Source organism: Zalophus californianus, chromosome 11 (genome assembly GCF_009762305.2).
Source record: "Zalophus californianus isolate mZalCal1 chromosome 11, mZalCal1.pri.v2, whole genome shotgun sequence".
NCBI classification, from domain to species: Eukaryota; Metazoa; Chordata; class Mammalia; order Carnivora; family Otariidae; genus Zalophus; species Zalophus californianus.
The window spans coordinates 70,387,639-70,398,148 of NC_045605.1; positions in this window are offsets into that span (position 1 = coordinate 70,387,639).

A 10,510-nucleotide genomic window follows, 5' to 3' on the forward strand; every position below is an offset into this window, starting at 1 on the left:
AGCTTTGTCTGATATTAATATAGGCACTTCAGCTTCTTCTGATTAGTGTTTGCATGGCATATCATCTTCCATCTTTTATTTTTAAGCTTCCACTTTTTATATTAAAATATGTAAATTGTTGGGTATTGTTTTCATAGTCAATCTGCCAATCTCTGCCTTTTAATTAGGGTGTTAATGCCACTTATATTTAATATAATTATTAATATTGCATTTAAATCTATCTTACGATTTTTTTCTATTTATCACATCTGTTTTTTGACCACTTTTTCTCCGGTTTTTCCTCTCCTTTTTCTGTATTAATTGGGGATTGTTTTTGAAATTCCACCTTATTGGGCATGTGCATAGCTTAGTCAGTTAAGCAGCTGCCTTTGACTCAGGTCATGATCTCAGGGTCCTGGGAGCCCTGCATCGGAGTCCCTGCTCAGCAAGAGTCTGCTTTTCCCCCTCCCTCTGCCGCTCCCCCTGCTTGTGCTTGCTCTCTCTTTCTGTGTCAAATAAATAAAAAATTCTTTTAAAAATTCCACTTTATCTTTTCTTTTTTGTAGCTATAACTCTTTGTTTTATCATGTTTTTTAGTGGTTGCATTAGGGATTACAATATGTTTTCTTAATTTATTGTAATTTGTCATAAGTTAATATGTTATTTCCCATATAATGTGCTAGCCTTGCAAGAATACCCTTCATTTTACCCCATCTTCTGTGTTGTTGTTGTCATGCATTTTATTTCTACATATATTATTATCCCACAATATATAATTACTTTCACTTTAAACATTCAATTATATCTTAAAGGAATTAAAGGGGAAAAAAAGGTCTTATAATTACCTATTTACCATTTCCAGTACTCTTTCTTTCATGTAGATTTGATTTTCCATCTGCTGTTATTTTCCTTCATTCTCAGGAACTTTAGTATCCTTGGTAGTGCAGGTCTGTTAGTGATGAAATCTCTCAGGTTTTGTTGATTGGAAAATGTTTCCATTATGACTTATTTTTGAAAGATATTTTGTCTGGATATAGAATTGTACATTGTCAGCTTTTCCTTTTAGCACTTTAAAGGTGTTTCTCTGTCTTCTAGCTTGCATTTTTTTCTGATGAGAAGTCAGTGTATGTGTTTATTCTGAGTGCCTCAGTGTGTGTGTGTGTGTGTGTGTGTGTGTGTGTGTGTGTGTGAAATGTGTTCTAATTGTGGGTCATAAAGCCTCTTGGATCTGTGGGTTGATAGCTTTCTTCACTTTTGGAAAATTCTCATCTGGCATTACTTCAAATATTGCTTCTTCCAAATTGTCTCTTTCCTCTCCTTTTGAAGCTAAAAATTCTTTCACACGCGATCTTTTCAAATTGCCCATATATCTTTTACACTGTGTCCTTAATTTCCATTTCCATCTTCTTTTTCTCTCCCTGCTTCCTTCCACATATTCTACAGATCTCTCTTCTAATTCATGATTCTTTTTTTGTTTGTTTCTAGTTAGTAGTTAATACATTGTAAATCCCTCTATTGAGTTCTTAATTTCAGTTCCTGCATTTTTTAGCTCTAGAATTTCAATTTAATGATTTTAAATAAATTCCAGATCAATTTCCCCACCTTTTCATCTATATTCTTGAACATATAAATCATACATGGTTTTTAATTTTTTAAAAGATTTTATTTATTTATTTATTTATTTGAGAGAGAGAGCACACATGCATTAGTAGGGGGAAGGGACGGGGGGTTGGGCAGAGAGAGGGAGAGGAAGAAGCAGACTCTCCACTGAGCAGGGAGCCTGACGCGGGGCTTGATCCCAGGACCTTGAGATCATGACCTGAGCCGAAGACAGATGCTTAACTGACTGAGCCACCCAGGTGCCCCTAAATCATATATGATATTTTGAAAGCCCATATCTGCTAACTCCAAATAACTAGATCATTGATAAGTATCTCTAGTGTCTTTTTTTTTTAGCCATTTAGTCCTGCTTCCTGAAATACAATTTAATTTCTAATGGATATTAGACATGTTTTGAAAATAAAAATCCTTTAAAATAAAATAAAAAAGCTTTTGATTCATTATACCTCTTCATTTTTTTTTTTTTTTTTTTTGGAAAGCTATGAGCAAATTACTTTTATCCAACCACAGACTGAAATTATTTGAAGGTAGGTTTCAGGAATTGCAAGGGCTAGATTATTTCCTGGTTGTCTTAAGTGTAGCTCTTCAGGGATCTCTCAACTGAAATCCTAGGGTATCACTGCTAGTTCTGAACTCCAGATTTTGTATTTCCAGGGGCATGAAACTGCTGAAACTCTGCTTATCATTTTAGTCTTTAACAGTCACTTTCCCTTGTTTCCGTGTTTTGGGCCTCTTTCTGGAAAAATGTGCAGCTTAAGATATAACAAATGCTTTGAGGGGGAATTCAGGCTCACTCCTCTGGTGTTCTTTTTTACTTCTGGGATCTTGAGCCCTCAGTCCTAGCTATCTTGATAGATTGTCTTCCAGCACAATGAGACTGCCGTAAACTTTAGGCTGTCACTTTTTGCTTAGTGTCTCTGCCCCACACTCTGAGCTAGAAAATGCCCCAAGGAGGAAAAAAACAATGAGGAATATGGGGCCTCAGTGTGTTTCTCTACTCTCTGAAATCTTACTCTCAGGTCCTGCCTGCTTTGGTTGTTCTCTTATGTCTTCAATTGGCTGGATTTATTTTTGGTAGTTACCCAGTTTTTATAGTTAGTTTTTGTAGCAGAATTGGTCTAACACAATGTATTCTGTCATAGCCAGAAGCAGAAGTCACCATTTTTAGTTTTTGTCCAAAAATATGCTCAAGCTTATACCATAAATGTGTCTATAATTTTTTTACCTCCTTCAGTGAAGATGGACAATACATCTTTTCCCATCCTTAGTTTACCTGCTACCACCAGTTTTAATTGATGTAAGATGATAATGTAACCCAGTTAATTGTTATTAATTTCATGAACTAAGAATCTTCTCTTTTCAGAATTATTTATGACATTTTCATTCTGTTTTGTAACCATATTTACCACAGTTATTTAGAATAAATTATGTGCTTAAATGCTTTCAGTTGCTCATTATTAGTTCTTCCACACCATGACTTTACTATTTATGAGTTTTAAATTTTGATTCTTTTTTTCTTCAGCTGGCTGAAGTAGATCTTGGAGTAATTTTTCAGGAAGAATGTATGAGTCAAATACTTTGTGAATCCTTGCATAACTGAGATTATTGGTCTGTTGACTTCATATATGAACCAGTTTTCAAGTAGTCAATCATTTACCTAAAAAAAAAAAAATAATCAAACACTTAACCTGAGCAAAGTACGGTGCTAGATGCTAGGAATACAGCAGTATGCAAAATGTAAATGGTTGACACTTTTTATGGATATTACACTTTGGGAAACAGACATTAACAGCTGATTCCACAAGTAATTGCTGTTGATCATGGTGACAAAGGAGAGTAAGAGATTTCTAGCAGAAGAGGAGCAAGGTAATGCAGGAGACGTTTCTCTGAAAGGGTGACAATTAAATGAAAATTCAACAAATGAATGCGTGGCCTAGGGTGATACTGGGAAGGGGTGATAAGCTCTCGACAGAGGGAACAAACAGTACATTCAAGAACTTGAGACTGGATGGGATGTGAAAGAAAGGCAGCGTAGTGGGCGTGAGGGGTGGGAGGGTGATGTTGTGGCACATGGCTGGTGAAATGAGCAAAGGAAGATGACACAGAGCTTTGAAGACCTCATTCAAGGTTGGAGTTTTTAGGCAAGGCAAAATCACCAAGGGGGTTTGAGCAGAGATGTGGCATGATCACTCCTGATTAAAATATATATATATATATATATACTGATTGTGTCATGTAGAATGACTCAGAAAAGAGCAAGAGGATAAAGAGGGACCGACCAGGAGGATATTTGCTAATGCCAAGCTTCCAGTGGGAGGTGGTGGTTGCTCGGATCGGATCGATGGCTGTGGAACCATAAGAGGTGGGTATATTTATGACAGTGTTGGAGATATCTTTCACTCTTCTATTCCTCACCCTCATCAATGTCAGGTCCATTAGCAAAGTCTGTCTGCTGTACCTTTGAGATATATCTGGTCCAGTCACTTCTTACAACCCCCTCTGCTCCCCGCCACCGCTTGAGTCCAGGTCCCCGTCATCTCTTATCTGGATGATTGTAGTAGCCCCCTAGCTACTCTTCCTGTGTTTACCTTTGCTCTCCTTCACAGTCTGATCCTGTTAAAGCATAAATCACATTAGGCCATTTCTCTCAAAACTCTCCCAACAATTTCCCTTTCACTCAGACTGAGTGAAAGCCGAAGTTCTAACAATGGCCCACAAAACAAAACATGATCTGGCCTTGTATTACCAATATCTCTTGTTACTCTCTGTTTTGCTCATTTTAGTTCAGCTACACTGACCTCCTTGTCATTCCTGCACCATGCCCAGGGCCTTTGCACTTGCTGTTCCCTTTGTGAGGAACATTTCCCCTAAATCTTTGCATGGCTTGCTCCCTTTTATTATTCTGGGCTCTACTGACATGTCTCAATTTAAGAGACATCTTCCCCGACCTTCCTATGCTAACTTCTGTTGCATTGCCCTGTGCATTTATAAGATCTACTAATATTGAAATAACAATCCATTTGTTTAATTGGTTATTTGGCATATTATAGTTCTTCCTTCCAGTAAGATGTAACTTCCAGTGGCTTCAGGAACTTACTCAGTCTGTTGCATCACTGCTAGATGCTTAGCTAATAGAACGGTGTTTGGCACAAACAAGTGCTCAATGAATATTGGTAGACGGAGTTTGCTTTTCTTTAGCTCGTTGGTCTCAGTATCCTCTGGAGTCCTAGACTTTTTCCTCTCCTCAGAGAAGCTTATGAGATATTTGAAAGTGGCAATCACTTCTCCCTGGAATTTTCTCTTCTTAAAATTGAATTTCTTTATTTGCTTCCACTTATCATACACCAATGCCTCTTACCTCTGGCTTAGCTGTTTGGTTTATCATAGGATCAGTTCAACAACACTTTGGGTCACACCTCGAGCCTTTTCTCTGGGAACCTGTTCCTACCATAGACACACAAAGACACTTTGCCTTGCCTAATGCTGCCCATGGCCAGGGGACTCAGGAAATATTTGCTGAATGAAAGGTTGAATGGAAATTGCTACAACCAGAGACTCTCCGGGTGCTCAGGCCTTGGAGGATGAAGGTACCAAGCGTGGTTTCTCTGGCTGGATTTATTGCTCTCCCTTTCAGAGCCTCCTGTCACCCACACTCCCAGGGCCTTTGTAAATCACTTGGTGTTATTCCTTCACTTACACATTTTTTATGACTGTCCTTTTAGGACCACATAAATCAGATGTCAAATCAGGTTATTAGCAGGGGCTATTTTTTTTCTCTCCTGTCAACAACCTGGTATTTTAATTCACTTTGGACTTTTCTATTTCTATTTGTAACCCCTCTCTGAGATGTTGGTTGCTGGCAGAAAGGTTTGTTCTGAAGGAAAACTGGGGGGAGTTAGGCCAAATATCAGACAACAGATGTAGAGTCTTGTCAAGATAAGAATGGTGGAGAAAGGAAACTTCCACCTTCGTCACTGAAAGATGATCTTAATCTCTGGGTGAATCAGGAGGCTTTTTAAATTACTAATGAAAAACGAAGGATTTCCCCCAGGCCCATAGAATTGGGGAAACAACACCTTTTGCGTAGATTCCATCATTCAAAACATTTGAGTGAACTGGTGAGGAACTGTGAAGAGGGAGGACGTTGGTCTTTGGGCTCTCTAATCTGTTACATGGGTCAACTAGTTTCCCACAACTTGGTTGTTAATTTTAATACCTCGTCAACTGAGATCCCTTACAAATTCCTATTTGTTAAAATGGTCTTGGGGGGCACCTAGATGGCTCAGTTGGTTAAGCGTCCAACTCTCGATTTCATCTCAGGTCATGATCTCAGGGTCCTGGGATCGAGCCCCATATCAGGCTCTATGCTGACTGTGGAAACTGCTTAAGATTCTCTCTCTCCCTCTCTGCCCGCCCCCACCCACCACATGCCATGCACATGCTCTCTCTCTCTCTCTTAAAGAAAAAAAATGGTCTTGGTAATTTTCTTAAAATCAGCTTTTAAAATTTGTATGATAAAACACACAGTTTGAGGTATCCCATTTGATGAGCTTTGACATACACATATATGTGTAACTACCACCTCTAAAAATCATAAACTCATTCTACATTGATGTAAATAACACGTTTTTATGAAAAATAATTCTATTTTCTAAAACAACGTGAAAACTAGAATTGTAAATTTACTCGTTTTTGTAAATTTCTTCCATGTCTAGCTTAATTGAGATGGCTGGGTTCTCATATCAGTTTCTGCATTCTGTCTGTTACAATATCACACATCTTGCCTCTGCAAGACTACACTGTACACTTCTGAGACAATGCGGATGAAAATGCAAATAATATCATAGTATTATTATGAACATAGCTTTTACCTCTTGGAGTCCTTGAAAGAGATTCAGGGACCCACCAGGAGTCCCTGGACAACACTTTGAGAAGCATTTTGAGGGCAATCATGTCAGCCATGAAAAAAGACAGTTTTACTTCTCCCAACTCAATTTTTGTATCGTTTTTCTTGTCCTTTTGCCCTTAATAAGACCTCCACTCCAATGTGTAACAGAAGTAATGAGAATAGCCAGCTTTGCCTTGTTCCCAAACCTGGGGAAAAGTTTTTGCCATATTCCCATTTACTGTAAGGGTAAGAGATTTGTGATGTTCCTTAGCAGATTGAGGAAGCTTCCTGTGCTGTAATTTTCTGAGAGTTTTCAGGTTTTTTGCTTTTGCCATGAGTAAACATCACATTTCTGAGATAAACCCCATTTTGTAAATATTTTTGTATATTGCTGAACTAAGTTAGCTAATATTTTGTAGTGTATTTTTGCACCAATATTTGTAAGATTTATTGGCCTCTAATCTTCTTTCCTTGTAATACCTTGGTCAGGGTTGTTACTAGCATTTATGTTGACCTCATAAATTGACTCGGGAAACACTCCTTTCTCTTTTATTTTCTGATTGAGTTTGGTTAGATTGCTCTTATTTCTCATTTAAGTGTTTTGATAGAATTCACCTGTGAAACCTTCTGGGTCTGGTTCTATTTGTGTGGAAGATTTGGTTATAAAGTTAAGTTCTTTAATAGATATAAGCTGTTCATTTTTTAAATTTTTATTTCTTGAGGCAGTTTTGGAAAATTGGGCTTTTCAAAAAATTAGTCCTTTTCTGCTATGTCATTGAATGTATTCACATGAAATAGCTTATAGGATTCTCTTACTGTCCTTTTCCTTTCTAACATATCTGTAAGAATATCCACTCTTAAGTCGCTGGTATTCTTAATTTGAGTTTTCTCTATTTTTTTCTTATTCAGTTTTGAAGGAATTAGTTACTATTAATACTATTTTCTAAGAAATACATTTGGGCTTTTGTAATAGTCTCATTTTTTTTTCTGTCTCATGGATTCCTGCTCTTATCTGTGGTTTTTAATCATCAGATCTAATTTGCTTATTTTTCGTTGTTGTTGTTCCTTGCTTCTTAATTTTAAAACTGAGTGACTTGATTTAAAATCTTTTCTAATATAAGCATTTTTCAATGTAAAATAGTTTTTATTCCTTTTTAATTTCTTGTTGACCAATGGCTCTTTTAGAAATGTATTATTTAAATTTAAAATATTTGGGGATTTTTTTTTTTAATGTATCTTATTGCTATGGCTTTCTAATTGAAAACGTTCTGGTCAGAGAATGTACTCTATAAGATTTCAACCTTTTAATGAAAGCATATGAGCTATCTTGATGAACCTTTTACATGCACTTGAAAATGATGTGTATTCTGTGCTGATAACTACTTAGTTTTAAACTTTAAGTGAGTATGGTAACACTTTACAGGTAACTACTAAACTTCAAAATGGAATGTATAATTTATACACCAAAAGAAGTAAAGAAAATGGTAATTTCAATAGAAAGCAAGAATGGAAAAACTGAAACAAAACAAAGAAAATATTAATAAATAAAATGATACCATAATAGAATGAAACTAAGTTAAAATAGATAAATAATTATAATGAATATGCACAAATTTTACTCTCCTATGAAAAATGGCAGATGTCAGATTTAAAGAACACAACAAAATTCAGTTATATGCTATTTATAAGAAATAATAGCGTGGGTCACTACATCAAAAACTAATGATGTATTGTATGGTGACTAACATAACAATAAAATAAAATTTAAAAAAATTAAAAAAAGAAATAATAGCTAAAATGCAAAACATAGAAGCTGGAAATAAAAGGGAAAAGAAAAATATATTTGGCAAATATCAACAAATGAAACCTTTACAGTTGTGTTACTAATAGACAAAATGACCTTAATGCAAAAACTGGTATTAGAGAGAAAGAGGGTAAGTGTATAATGATAAAAGAAAAGTAATTCAGGTAAAACATAAATATTTAAAATTCAGTCTTAAGAATTGTAGCCTCCAAATAAATCATGCCATAATTGAAAAAAAATGATGAATTGATGATCCATAAATGTAGTAAGAGATTTTAATTCATCTCTCTCAGGAATTGACAGATCAAGAAGCCAAACATTCTAAGGATTTGAGCAACACAATGAATAGACCTTACCCTGAATTGAACTATGAGAGCAGTGGTCTGCAAACTTGGGTGGCATCGAAGTCCCCCGGAGAGCTTGTGAAAACAGAGTGCTGGGCCCCACCCCTCGAGCTTCTGGTTCAAGAGGTCTGGAGTGGGGCCTGAGAGTTTGCATTTTTAACAAGCTCCACGTAATGCTGATACTGCTGGTCTAGGGACCACATTTTAGGACCCACTACAGTAAGGAATACATTCCTTTCAGGCACACTTGAAATATTTACAAAGGTTGAACATGTGTTGGTCCACAAAACAAATCTCAAAGCAAATTCTGAGAAGTCAGTGTCCTATATATGGTGTACTCTGACCACAATGTAATTCTGCTACAAATTAATTTACAAAAGATAACCTGAACCCCCTACAAGAACAGCATTAAATAAACACATCCATTTAAAAAAATTACCCATAGGTCATAAAATAATTCATAATAAGAATTAAAAAAATATTTAGAACTGAATGTTGCAAGCTAAGCTATCTGCCAAAAGTAAATTATAAATTGGGGCACCAAGGTGGATCAGTAGGTTGAGCACCCAACTCTTGATTTCAGCTCAGGTCATGATGTCAGGTTGTGGGATGAAGCCCTGTGTCAGGCTCCATGCGGAGTGTGGAGCCTGCTTAGGATTCTCTCTCTCCCTCTGCCCTCCCCCGGTCGTGCTCTCTCTCTCTCTCTCAAAAAAAAAAAAAGGTAAATTATAAATTATAGGATAAGCAAAACCAAAAAAATTAATACTAAATAGAAAACTTTTCTGAGAGGATAAAAAATGGAAAGAGAAGGCAGAGATGAAAGATGCCGTGAACGAGAAAGCACACCTGACAGGAAGTACCATAGAGATGTCAGAAACCAGGAGAAACACAATGACTGCTGCATGGCAAAACATTTGAACACAAGGTTAATGCTGCCCAACCCTGCTACATTAGATTTCTTGGGGGCTTTTCAAAGATAGTGATTCCTGGACCCCTCCCAGATTAAATAAATCAGAGTCTCTGAGGGCCAGACAGGTCATCAGCTCCAGCAGGGACTTCTAATGAGCAGCCAGGGTCCAGAGCCATGGCCCCAAGCAGTTCAGGCTCATTAGAAGAGCTCCTTCATGCTGAGGTGTTAGCCTCTGACATACAGTCATGGAAGGGTCCCCCTTTTCTCTCTCCACCAAGATATGAGGAGCAGACCTCATGTAACCCTAAAATTGGTCATACGTCCCCTCCCCCCTCGCCACTATGGTTACATCTAATGTCCCCATGATGGTTCTCTCCCATGACTAAGATCACACCCACAGAAGAGTGGGCATCATTTTCCAGCCAGTGGTCCTGGGACTCCCCCACTGAGTCAACCAGTGCGTTTTCTGTTCTCTCCTGTGTGATCGTGATTTATTTTTGGAATCAGAATTGGGAAGACGAATAGAGTGCTTTCTTCAAAATTAACTTAATGATGGTTGCCATAATGGAGCACTGTATATCTGATATAGAAGAAGGGAAATATAAGACAAATCCCAAACACCTTACAGTCTAATTCCAAAGAATTTACAGTATGAAGCATTCACATGCACACAAATGCACGCCCATGCATGCACGCCCATGCATGCAAACACACATCGGGATGAGTTTGAGTGGTAGTATTAGTCAAGGAGAAAGTGTAGAAAACAGAAACCATTCTGGCTATTTAAAAAAAGAAAGATTTAATAAAGGGAATTGGGTGTCTGCAAAATTTTTGGAAGGTCTAAAGGAGCAGGCTCCAGCCTAGCACCCCAGAGATGATTCTAGAGTAACAATGCCAAATGGATCCATCGAAAGAACTGCTAACTCTGCTGCATTGTTTGGCAAGAAGGGAAATACGGAGATGAC